Genomic DNA, 13,891 nt, shown 5'->3' on the forward strand with positions numbered 1-13,891 from the left:
GTGTTGAAGTCAGCTATCTTAGTTTTCTTTTCTTTTCCTTATTGTGGCTTCCTAGGGTTTTACTCTTGTATTTTCCTACTATATCAATAGAAACTTCCATTGTCTTGTGTGATTCGTTTAAAAAAAATCTCTAGCAATAGACCCAAATGCCAAATGGGGTTGTTCTTTTTTATGCTCTCCCGACTCCCCTAGGCAGGCCTGAACGCTCCCACTCCGCCACCAAAGAACCGGAGCGGGGAGGGGGTGCCTGACCATAGTTGCAAGGCTGTGACTCGGAGGTGATGCAATTGCAAGAATGTCTGACCCAGCAACCAGGGTTGGAGCACATAACTATATAAGTTTCGTGTAGTTAGGAATGGCATGGCAACCCTTTTCATACCAGATGGGCGGGGTTACTAGGGTTGCCCGAGCCTGATAGGTTTTGGCCCGCCCATACCATCTACCGAGCCGGGCATGATCAACGAAAGCAAGCTCAAGAAATGGGCCAGCTCGAGCCCGTCCAAACAATTAATTTCATTTATTTTCCAACTTAAAAAGAACGGGCGGCCTGAGTTCGACCCAGTCCCAGCCAAACAGCGTTCATGGGCTGTTCGTGGGTACAAATTTTTAGCCTGAAATGAACCGGGCTTTTTGTCGACCCAGTCCGTAAAATGCTCAGGTCTAGTTACCCCTAGTTGCGAGGGAGATTTAGGTGCCTACCTAGACGGAGGTTCCAATAGACGTTCTATTGGACCTTTCCCTTTTTGTCTCGGCCTTAGAAACAGCTTTGGGGCTCTAGCAGGGGACTAAGGCCTGCTGGATATGCTTAGCCTACTTTATATAGGTAGATTAGATTGAGATATTCTTTTATTTATTTTTGTGAAATGAAATTGTTGGGATGATCTCTGTGTCAACCATCAACTATTCTGGATGTTTTGGTGTTCCTAGCCAGTTCCATGTATTTTAATTTTCTTTTCTATTTAGTTTGTGAAGTTTGCAGTATTTCTCTATCAATAGAATGATCTATCGGGTGTTGGAAGTGATTGGAAACGAGTTAAGCTCATGCATATGTTGGATTGGATTTTCATGGCGTGCTTGCTTAAATGAAGGTCGTGGTTTAGTGCGTGCACTCACTTGTGTTTTATTTCCTCCAAGGTGCTAAACCATTCTTGGTCAAGCCGGTCATTGCCATGACAGGTGCTACAAATACTGCAAAGATTTTAGGGTGTTACTAGCGCCCGGACGTCCGATCCGGAGCACTAGCGTCGGACGGTTGGGAAGCAGAAATAATTGCACTGTAACATGCGTCACATGTTGCATGCAACATGAAAAAAAATAAAAATTCTGGGAACAAAGTTCTGACACATAAAAGAAACCCATTGCAATATTTGTGAATGTTTCGATCAACGTTTCGTTGGAAAAATTCCTTTAATCTAAAACACCTCGCAACATCTTGTGCAACATCATACATCATCTAATGCAACATCTCGATTTTACGGTTGCAACATCCCAAACCCAAAAATTAAATCATCATCAACTTTTGTAAAAAAAATCATCGTCAACCATGCAACATAAAACCATGCAACATAAAAATATTACTGTTGCAACATCTCAGGTTAGATACTGTAACATCAAAAAATCGAACATAGAACATCTAAAAATCAGTGTTGTAACATCAATAAAAACATGTTGAAACAACTGAAAAAAGCAGCTGCAACATCCGTAAAGTCCTACTGTAACCTTGAAAATGGTATCACAATCTCCATCCATCCAGAACAGAATCGGACTCAATTATGAAATATTCACACAAATCTATTGCAACAATTCGATTAGCTCTTGAAACATCCGGTAAAGCTACTGCAACATCAAGAAAATATTACTGCAACAAATCGATTTGCTCGTTGCAACACATACGTATGCAAGAGGGGATGAATGCAACACTCAACAAACATCCATAACACTAACAACATCCAAAAACCTCTATTGCAACATCATGGGCGTACCTAATGTAGCATGCTCGACGAGAATCGAGCTTCTTTTGTGCTCCTTCCATGGCCATCGATGAGCACGAACCAAGGCGATGGAAGAGCTCGATGCTGCGCTGGGGGTCCTGCCTGAGCTAGTGCCAGATCTCCAACAGCTCCCCGCCGTCTGAGCCGCTGACCCCGCAGTCAGCGGTGGCGTCCAGGGCGGGAGGAGCGGCGGTAGCGGGGAGATGGCTTTGCTGCTGTAGGTGCCGGGAGAGGGTCCACAGGCGTTGGAGCGCACCCAAGACGCAGCCGCAGTAGGACATGCTGCTTCTACTCCGTGGCACGGCCTCGCGAGAGCGGATTGTGGCTGACATGGAGTGTGTGGAAGAGGAGGAGCTCGTCCATGGTCGACAAACAAGGTAGCAAAGAGCATCAGGTGTGCACGGCAGCGAGCGCGGAATGGGATTAAAGGAGCAAGACTCTTGCACGATGGCTGGCGCTGCTTGCGTGAGAAGCAAGAACAGCAGTGTGCGCGGCTGCCGGTGTTGAAGCAAGAGCTGCACGTAGGTCAACATACGGTGACCATGTTGGTTTGGTGGTGGATTATTGTTGCATGTTTGGAGAAGAGATAAGGCATAAGAGAAGGGAGAGCATAAGTACATAGGTATGCTTGGGGCAGTAGTAGATAGATGTGCGGTGGGAGCAATGAGTAGACAGAAATATGCGGTGGAAATTTGTGGAGGATGTAATGCCACGTGTGCGTCTGATTTGTTTCCAGCTCCAGACAACCGTTTCATAGCATTACCGTTTTTGCTGTTACTATGTGATTCAACCTGTGTTTAGATAGGTGGATCGGGTGTGCTGATTTGTTTCCAGCTCCGGACAGCCGTTTCATAGCATTACCGTTTTTGCTGTTACTATGCGATTCAACCTGTGTTTAGATAGGTAGATCTGGGTGTGCGGAAGTTCGCCGTTTTGGATTCCGTCGGCCGCCGTGATGGTGCACAGTGAATGAGGGAGGAGCTGCATTTATCACCCTCAACTAAGGGCATGTACAACGGGCCGTTGCGAGCTGTCTGGGAGCCGATATCTAACGACCCAGATTTAAAGCAACCGAGTTAATCTTAAGACAAGCCCCTAATATGGTTGACCCAGTCTTCTTGAGCTACATCGGCTAAAGTCCGGTTTTCAGCCCAACTTAAAGCCTTAGGGAGGGCCTATCTTCGGAAAGTTGAGCAGGACGCCAAGAAATTCCTTTATGGAAGTTGGAGAACGAAGTCCCTGCTACAACTTTGTTAGTTGGATCTTAATCCGCTTTGTCTCCGAAGGTTCCCGAATCTGCAGTTCCAATCAGCCCCGACCCCTGAAGCCTAGCAAACCTCCGTTTTTCTCTATGTCCTGAAATCGGTGTTCTTTCCAACTTGGAGCTTTGGATCCCCCAAATCCACTGCGTTTTTGGACTCGGTCCAATTTCAAGCGTTGGGCCTTGGCCTAAGTTCCACAACTTTTGTTAAGACAGTAGGAGTGGTGCAGTTCGGACTTTGGGAGAGTCAGAGACTGGAAGATGGACCCAGAAGAAGGATCCCACGGATCTATCGGGCCAAGCGCACCAGAGAGAGCGTGCGCCCTGTCTCAGAACCTCGCCGCCACGTGGCTTAACCTCCCCGACGAGTGCCGCCTCGCCCAGTCGCCGGCCGTGACAAGATGGATCATCGCGCCTCCTTCCCAATCGCGCGCGGAAGCGCCCTGCAGCCCTTTTCCGCCTCGTCTCGTCTCGCTCGAGATCTCGCCAGCCGCGCCAGGAGCACTGCCGCCGCTGCGACCGAAGATTGGCCGCTGCCGTGCCAGTCCGCCTCGCCTCCCACGCGCATCTCCTCACCAGGATCCCCGGCCGCGCGCCCCAACGCCTTCCGGCCTTCCCGTCGCCCCTCAGTCGCGCTGCCCACGCGCGCGCCCCGCAACGATACCGCCTTCGCCAACCACTGCGCCAGCAGTGACAACTCCTTCCCCCGCTTCGCCAGTAGCGTGCCACGGCAAAACCGCTGGTTTTGCGCTTGCTAGCGTCGCCGCTCGCCCTGTCACCTCGCCTGCAGCGCCCTCGCCTGCAGTGCCCCTTCCTTCCTTCCTGCCACACGCTAGCCGAGTCGCCGCACCCAATCCACCGCTTGATGTGACCAGACCCGCGCTCGCCCTCACCAATCCTTCCCTCCAGCAAAACCGTGCCTGCATAAGCTCTATCTTCAGTGCCCAATGACCGAAGACCCTATCCCCGGAGCTTCGCTTCGCCGGCCAATGAAGGCATCGACCAATCGCCGCCACGGCAGAGCACTCCATCCTCTTTGACCTTATCCTCGCGCTGCTCGAACTCCTTCTCTTCCGCGCAGCTATAAAAAGGGTACCAGAGCCTGTACCGATGTTCCCTTCGCCATCGCTGCCCTTGCCGCACCTTCCTCTGTTTTGTGCTCAAGCGCTGCCACATAAGCTCTTTGAGGAACTCCCCCTCTCCGCTCAACACCCGCCTTTCCACACCCACCAGCCGCTTGCTTCCTCCGCACAGTGCTAGAGCTTACTTGTTGTCCACAAGAAGCACCGCCGCCGCCGGAGCACCACCGGAGCACCGCCGGACCTCGCCACCACCCAAGCCTTAGCGCCTTGGTTGTTCCGCCTAAGCTTGCTTCTTCCCGACCCCAAGACTTCACCGGTAGGCCCAGAGGTAAGCTGCCGACCCCTTTCCATTTCGACCGACCCTTTTCCATCTCGCCCGACCCTGTCTGTTTCGCCCGACCCTTGTCCGCCTCGCCCGAGGGCTCGGCTGTATCTTTTTCTTTTGACCAAGGGTAGCTGTGTAAATTTTTGAGGACTTCTCTGTGTTAAGTCTGAGGACCCCGGTACAGTTATTCCTTAGGTCTGAGGGTCAGATCATAAGCTTTTCCTGATCCGACTCTTTTATCTTGTTCTCTATCAACAGAAGCTTGAGAAATTCATCTTAAATTGAGGAAAAATCCGAAAAGTGTGAAATCACTTGGGTTGGAATCCTCTTCCTGAGTAGAATCCAATACAATGGGATTCCACACCTTTCCTGTAATTTTGCTATAGTTTTGGGGCTACCTCTTGCAAGTGTTGTTGAAATAACCGTCTAAGTGTTTTAACCCCTGCAATGCATTCCGTGTAGAGCTAAACCTCGCCGACGGCACATATAAGCTGCACCCGGTGCCCGAAGATGGAGCGGTAGCTGAGCTGCCGACTGCAGAAGCTGAAGCCGAGTGCGTCGAAGATCAGTTTGCCTCCGCCCCGCTCGAAGGCAAGCCTTGGAGCATAACCCAATCTTTCTAAACTTGCGCATGCCTTCATTTGTATGTATGTGCATTTACGTTATAGGAGTTTCTTGAAACCATAGATGCATGACTCAGTTCCCTTGATCTGAACACTAGTCTGATAAGTCCGAGTAGTTGTAGTGCTTAAGAGGACTCGGTAAAAGTCGAGTGATTCCCTGTCACTCACGAGTTATAGGAGTTGCTTGTTCTCCTTCTGGTTACAACTATAAGGACGGTGGACGAGGCAGGACCTTGTGAACTATTTTGGTAGTAGGTGGATTGCCCCGTCTATCTACTTGGAATTGGACTAAGGTCGATATGTGATAGTGTTCGTGATCAAGTGCTTGAAAGTACTAATCTCATACCTAGTATGGGATGGGGAAGCCTAGTACCTGATTGAACCAGGACATGAGTGGTTCGATCCACTATCTCTGGAACAGAGTTTCCCCTACAGCCGCATGTGGTGACAAGTGTGGTCATAGAACAGCAGAGGCCGGGTCGGTGGAACCTTGTACCAAGAGAAGTGGGCCCGACACGGGTCAGGGGATTGATGGGGACGGCCGACACAGGAAGCGACCCTCTGTGGTGCGCGGATGTCGTGAGATTAGGTTTGCCATGCATGGTTAAGAAATTCGAATTGATTCGTCTGCCTCTCATAGTTTGAGACTGCTTGATCGCTATGCTACACTGAGTAAAGATGGAACATGATGATGATATGAACCTTGATGCTTGTTCTATACATTGTTTGGAAATTATGTTTGTTTAGCATAAGTTGCCAATATAGACGGGTTAAAGAACTTAGAATCTGAGCTAAAATGTTGAAAGTAAGGACCTACGGTAGTCGCTTTTTGGCAAAACAAACCTCTCAGCCAGAGAGCCCTGCATGTCTAGAAGTTGGTGGAGTAGTTTTTCCCACCGGTCGGTTAAGTCTTGTTGAGCTTAGCAGCTCAGCCTTTCTTGTGGCATATTTTTCAGGTGGCGTTTAAGCTTCTGAGTGTGCTGCTGTTGGCACTTGGCCTCCCTAGCTCCCGCCTGGGTGGACGGTCGAGTGGGATCCCTCCTCGAACGGCGAGGAACGGGATCATTGATGTCCTGATCGGCCTCATCAGGGACATCCAACCCGGCGCTAGCTTTTGCAATTTATCTTTCCGCTGCTTGAGAACTTTGTAAAACTCTAATTTTTGAACCAGTGTTGTAATAAATTGTTGAACTTGTTTAACTTTGGATGATCTGTTACATTCTCTGGAACCACTCACCTTCGTGTGAGCTATGCTAACTCGGTCCTGTATAGTGGTTTATCGGATGAAATCCAATGGATTGCTGAGTTAACTTGGTTAAAGCATATAATCGTGTGTTAGGTGACTTAAGTGTGCTTTAGCTAAGTTAATCCAAGCAGTTCCGCCACACGATAGATTTGCAAAAAGCCCCCCGCGACGGCCTGCAGACGGGTTCGTCGTCGTCTCGCGAGGTGCCGATGGCAGCTCGTGCTCCCAGGCCAAAACGACGACTCCAGCACCGTTGTGCTACCCGCCGTCGATCCGCTGCGGTGCTTCCCCTCCACGCAGGAAGATGGCGCTTCCCCTTCCGTTCGCGCCAAATCCTCCCATAAAGCCGCTTCCTACCCTCCGGCGGAGATCCGCCCCTGCCCCCTGCCCTCCGGCAGCACCCCTCCTCCGGTGGTAGAGTTGTAGCCCACCTGAACTCCGTCGCGTTGAATTGTCATGGAAGATAGCTTTGTTGACATAGGTTGGTACATGATGAGTTTAGGAGCTGCCAAGTTTTATGTGCCAACTATGATGAAAGGCAGGACCGAGAGGCTAATCTGCACCTTGCTGCTTCATAGTCTTCAGATCAGATAACAACTAGTAGGACCAATCATCTCGCCCATAATCTTACCTTAGAAGAACTTGATTCCGTCTCTGCCGATGCTGGTAGATTGGGAGCGGAGCTGCATATCATGGCCGATTGAAGATATTGCTGACATATTGGATTACCTTTTTTCCCGAGCATACACGATTAGTTTCTTGAAATCTAAATGGCTGGTTTGAAATGCTTGCGACGTACTAACTAGTTTGTTTGCCTGCGCGCCAGTGCTGATGGCACTTCTTGTGGAATCATGAGTGATCACACTACTCATGCACAAGGAAGTGGAGCTCCCAGAAACCAGGGATTGAAGCTCGGCAGAAGCGGCTCGTGTTCTCGGCTCGCCCAGCAGATGGTCTGACCGCGGTCACCGGCGAGAATCACGGGGTTCTGTTCGGTTGCAGCCCGAGCTATATACGTACACAGCTGCTACGTGCGCGCCGTCGGAGAAGGTACGACGGCAGGGCGCTACCCCCATGCGCGCGCTCGTCGCATGCGATGCGCCCGACACTGGACTGCGCGTCGCGCGTCGCAGAGATCCAGCATGTGGTCCGTGCGCCGGACGGGTCGCCGTCGAGGCGGCAGCCACTGACTCTGACCAACCCGGTCCGGCAAAATGCATCGGCGACGAGCCGCCCGCATCGTCCTTCCAACGGTACAGGTTACAACACCCAGTCCATACGAGGCTCAGCGATTTCCCCCTCCGATTAGGGAGTGCCGCACCTTGAGTTTAGCGGTGACGACGCTTCTTCAACTGGTGTGCGCAATTTCCACAGGGAGTACGGAGTCATCGCTGACACACTAACACACTCACCTGAGGCCGTGGCCCTCGAGAACGTAACGCGGCCGTGCTGCCTGCCGCCGTTGCACCTAGCGACAAGCAATTCATCAGCTTAAGTTGCATATGTACTACAAGATGATGAAGGCCAGGCTAGCCTATGTTGGGTAACTTGGCTACATATCTCTGATCAACCAAAGGCAACGGATTTAGTAAAATGGGCGCAAATTTTCACCATCTGCTCCACATTTGAAATAAACACCATTCAACTTAGTTCTACATACAGAGAGTGTACTATTGTGTGAACTTGCCAAAATTGCAAAAGGTGCGACTACCGGAGACGAAGCGATAATATGATTAATCGTTGGTGTTGCGTAGGCTCGTAGGATTGCTGTTATGGTGGGTTTGCTTTGTGGGTCGCTTCCATTATGTGGTGCGTTTCTTTTTGCTGTGTGTTATTTGTTGTTGTTTGTTACTCCTTCTCTATTAGTATATGCCTGGTAGACCTCTTGCCGATTGCCTTTCAGAAAAAAAAAACTTGATGACATAAGGCAATGAACTCATGGATAAAACATTCAGAAAGAAAAAACAACCTAAACACGGACTAAAACTCACTCCTGCTCTCAAATTTACATAAATATCATGTCTCCTCCGCAATCTCTTCTTCCGCAACAACCAACTTGTAAATATAACTTTTTTCCAAAAAAAATATTTCAATAACTTTTTCGAAAATTTATTCAAATATTTTTGAAAAATAATTTAAATATGTTTTTATAATAAATATACTAAAATATTCTTTTGGAAAATAAGTTACATATAAATGATTTTCCCAAAAATATGAATATCTTTTATTTTCTAAAAAATTAAAAAATGACATGTACCGGGGTCATGGAAGAAGTTATAATTATGAATGTTTTTGAAATAGGGAAAAAGAATGGCGAATTGTTTACCAAAAATGGAGACCATGGGGTTGTCTGATTATGCACTACTTCTCTCAGTGGTGGATTAAGAACAAATATAAACATGGCTGATTTCCTCTTCTTCTATCTTTAGATCCCTCTTTTTTCCTTCCATATCCACAAAGATAAAGGAAATTTATATTAAAAATAAATATTGCAAAAATTTAACTTAATTTTTTATAGCAAATTTAGACTATGTACTATACAGGAAACAACCTGCTATGCATATGACTAGATCATATGACTAATTTAGGGAAGGAATAATACAATTCATGCAACACCTACACGATTCCATAAGTCATACGACCAACTCGTACAATCCTCTGATATAGCAATTTCCCATGGAAAATATCTCTGCTTTTACTTGTTTCATCAATTAGCAATTAATCAACATACATACATATAGATCTGGACAAAATGCTCCTTAAGCTCCCTCGAAATTGCACTTGTTACACATATTTTTCCTTTAAAATCAAAGTTAGCTAGTTCTGAATGAAGGTCAAATTTAGCTTGGTGCATTAAGTTCGGCTTGTTAGAATTGTTTGAAGTTGGTTCTCAAATATTAGAGTAGATTAATTTAAATATGGATGGACTGATTTCAAAAAGAGCTCGAAAAAGATTGAAACCTAGTTTTAGAGAAACCATATCAGTAGGGCTAGTGTTTAAACATTTTATTAAAGATTATACTCCACTTCATTCCAAGCTATTGTCCAATTGATGTTGCTACTAGTGGAAACTGTATAAATATTTCTGTAATCACTAATCAGTTGTAACTCTTGATGACCTCCAATATTTGAGCAAACAACTGATGGTATTTGATTTGAAATACTCTAACATTATGTGTAAAATCTTTAGACCACCTATATCAAGTTTTAATAATTGTTGTGTATGCCTCTTCATAATATATTTGATAGGACCAACATAGAATTCATACGAGTGATTTCCAGCACAACTTTTGCCAAAAAAGGTAAAAAAATTATTGTCATTTGTCGTGCATTCTATAATCTTTCCAATTATCATATAAGGTGATAAAAACACTTTGAAGGGATTATTGCAATTTTATGCAAACTCTTACTATCAGAATTGTGATTTGTGATAGACTGCACAACCTTGTTTGTAAATGCGAGCAGATAAAAATGGGTGGAGACACGCAATCAAACAATTCTATCATAAAAATGATGTGTAACAAATGTGATTTTCTCCATACCACCAACCCAAATTATCTCTATGACAACAATGCCCTAAGAAGCAGATTGGATGGTTGCCAACCACTCAACAAATTGATTCAACTCAAAACCTCGACCAAGCACTGGATCTACCAACAACATCTGGCCTATCTCACAAAACGAAACTTGCATGTGATGATGAGAGTTGGAATAACAAATTTATATTACCCACAATTGGGAGAAGGGCTACTACTCCACCAGCTACCACACATATCCTTTGCAATTTAAGCATCCGACAACTAGAGAAGATCGATTTTTGGAAAGCAAAGCCCCAAAGTGCAGGGTTGGAAAATGAAATGATTCACTCATCTTTTGCCTCTAAGCTTTATCTGAACTATGAAATTCTACCTCATCAATGTCATCTTCTCCTCCTCTATGGCTCTTATAAATTGCTCTTCAAGTGCAACACTCTCAGTCTCTAGACCATGTTCCCCTAACGGTGTCAAAATTGGAGAGTTACCAACTTGATGCTTCAACTTTTCCTTATCTGGTGTGGCATTTGATTCTTAAAATAATTCAAGAGCTTTGTTGTCTAATATCTGGTGACTGAGGCAAGTGATCTTCCATGAAATGCCATTCTTCAGCTATTGATGGTACCAATTTAGGTGGACATGTGATGACAACTGAGTATCAACCTATAAATGAAATCCGTCACTACATTAGCACATATGGAATCCAGCAAATATCCATATCATTAAATCAAAATTAGAACCCATGAACATGACCTTGAAAGAAATTGTATTAATTGTTACATTGGCATATTGTAATAGTTGTTACTATTAAATCCCTACTATACACACAGCAACATGAGGGATTTTCTTTAGAGATAATGCTAAACAAGTCCTAACCGCCCCTAATCTAAATCCTGAACCTGCACAGGTCCTAGATTTTATACATTGGATCACAACACAGATCACGAAATTGGTATATCATAATTCATGAAGCAGAGTATTAACACAGAAATTGTAAGGTTAATACTAGAGCATACTAGCATCTTGATCCAACAGATTAAAGGGGAAACACCAAGATTCGTTAGGGCTATAGTTGCCACATTTGGCAAACAAAAAAAGAGTGACGCGGAAGCATGAGCAGATTCAGGGTCTTCACAAGTTGCAAGTAAGTTTATATGGGTGTGATGATGTCTAAAAGAGTTCCTTGGATTATAGCCTAAGGTTAGGTTGTATTCCGAGCTAGATACAAGCTCATTGACAGCACAGAAGGAAAAATCCTTCTAAATATTCTATCATAACATTAGTCAACTCAAGCATTCTACTATGTAGAATTACATTTGTGTCTTTCATTACCTATTCATTCATGAAGCATCGTGGATTAGTTGTTATTATTTATAACGCTGGCTCATTGGCACACCATGGCATGCGCGCCCGTGTCAGTGCTGCACTAGTTCATTTTTTCGCCCATGGGTTGGCGAGTCAAGGGCACAAGAATCGGCCTCCCGCATGTGGGCGCACCTACATTTGGCAGGGTGACGTTAGGCGAAAAGCAAACACACCCCTGGACTTTAATTTTTACACTACATCACAACACAACACATATCGCGAAAATGGATATCATAATGATAGAGTATTAACACAAAACTTGTAAATGTTAATGCGATAGCATACAAGTGTCTTATCTAGGGGATTCACATGAAGCACTAAGACTCGTTAGGGCTATAGTTGCCACATTCAACTGAAAAAAATGGATCGGCTGTTGTGCCATACCTCGTACCTTGTACGTTCTGGGATATCTAGGACATCCGTGAGCTCCCCTTTGCACTACGGAATGCAGTAAGCTAGCCATTGCCACGGGCTCACGTCGCTCCTCTAGAACGTTTGGAAGATGAGGAATGCTCTTAATTTTGAGTAAAATGCACGGGTAGTCCTCAAACTTATCACAATGTGCTATCTAGGTCGTCCATGAACTTGCAGATTGCATAATCGTGTCCTTGAACTTGTCTCGGGGTGCCATCTATCTCCATAAACATGCAGATTGCTTATTTGGGTTCTTTACCTTGTCTCGGGATGCCATCTAGGTACATCAACTTGCAAAAACATCTGTAGGAGTCCGATCTCAGAAATCGATGACTTAGATTGGAGAACTGATAGCTCAGATTCAATATGAGCTGTTGGTTTTTTAGATCAGACGATCGGAGCCATCGGTTCTTAAGATTGACTCCCATAGGTGTTTTTGCAATTCATGGACTCATATGGTACCCCGAGACAAGTTGAAGGACACGCACATGCAGTTTTCAAGTTCATGGACTTAAATTGCACCCCCAAAATAAAGTTCAGGGATGTGCAATCTACAAGTTCATAGATCTAGATGGCACCTCATGACAAATTTGAGGACCGTCGGTGTATTTTACTCCTCAATTTTAATGCTTCGGTCAGGACAGCTCAACAAGCAATTCGCATGGCTGAATCCAATGTCGTACTATGGATTCATCGGGCAAAAGGAGACAGCGTTGCGTCTCTACAATGGTGGTGTAGTTGACTACTTAATGTAGTTACCAATATGTAGCGTGCAGCCTCTCTCTCTCTTCTTTTCCTGGATTATAGCCTAAGGTCGTGTTGTACTCCGGACCAGATACAAGCTCCTTGGCACCACAGATAAATAAATTGAAGCCTGTAGTTGCATGCCTTCAACCATGGAGAGAGAGAGAGAGAGAGAGAGAGAGAGAGAGAGAGAGAGAGAGAGAGAGAGAGAGAGAGAGTTAAATTGGAAGGCTAAGCATACCGCAACACAGAGAACAGAGTGTTTGAAGCAAAACTTTAGAGTGAGTAAAAGTAAGAGAAGAAATCAACCTTGTCGATGTTGAATCTGGCCAATGCTATACCTCCACATTCCTGAGGACTAGCTAGTTTATGCTGCCCCTAGAACCGGGGGCATCATATCGATGGAAAACACAGCAGCAGTTGCTGGTGCATGCGACTATCAGCGAAGGGAGCCATGAGTAAACTGGCGAGGAACTTAACATATCAGAAGAGAGCAAGTGATCGTCATGTAGCACCTGCATAGAGCTTGAGCTTGAGCAGCGAGTCAGGTGATCCAAGAAGCTCTTGCTGCTCAAGCGGTGCGGGGCGGCACGCGGCAGTGGTTGAGCTTTGAAAGATGCAATTGGCTGTGGATCGCGAGGAGTACCATCCATTACTACCAGAGCAAAAGCTCAGGCTACGGTTAACAGTGATGCCTCTTCTCCTAGCCTCGTGCGTAAATCAAGCAGGGACGGATCCGGATCGGCAGCTCGCAGCTCGGCCTTGGCCACCTGCAGGCGCGCAGGAAGGACACGAGGCCGTAGAATGACCGGGCCACAATTCGCATCAGGCTGCTGTGCTGATCATCGATCCCAACACGACCTTCTGCGGATCCCCAGGCCGTGCGTGACCCACCTGAGAGGCTGAGACCAGCTTGCAGCTGCTGTTGAGGCCTAGATATTTTTTTTCCTTCTTGTCCCCCTAGCCCAGCGGGGTGTTCGGGAGACGGGGACTAAACTTTAGTCTTGTCACATCGGATGTTCGGATGTTAATTAGGACGACTAAATATGAGCTAATTATAAAACTAATAGCAGAACCTCTAGGCTAAATCGCAAGACGAATCTACCTAATTAATCCATCATTAGCGAATAGTTATTGTAGCACCACATTGTCAAATCATGGACTAATTAGGCAATAGATTCGTCTTGCGATTTAGCATAGGGGCTGTGCAATTAGTTTTGTAATTAACCAATGTTTAATACTCCTAATTAGTGTCCAAACATCCGATGTGACAGGGGCTAAATTTTGGTTGCTTAGCAGTAGCCGCC

Source organism: Setaria viridis, chromosome 2 (genome assembly GCF_005286985.2).
Source record: "Setaria viridis chromosome 2, Setaria_viridis_v4.0, whole genome shotgun sequence".
NCBI lineage: Eukaryota > Viridiplantae > Streptophyta > Magnoliopsida > Poales > Poaceae > Setaria > Setaria viridis.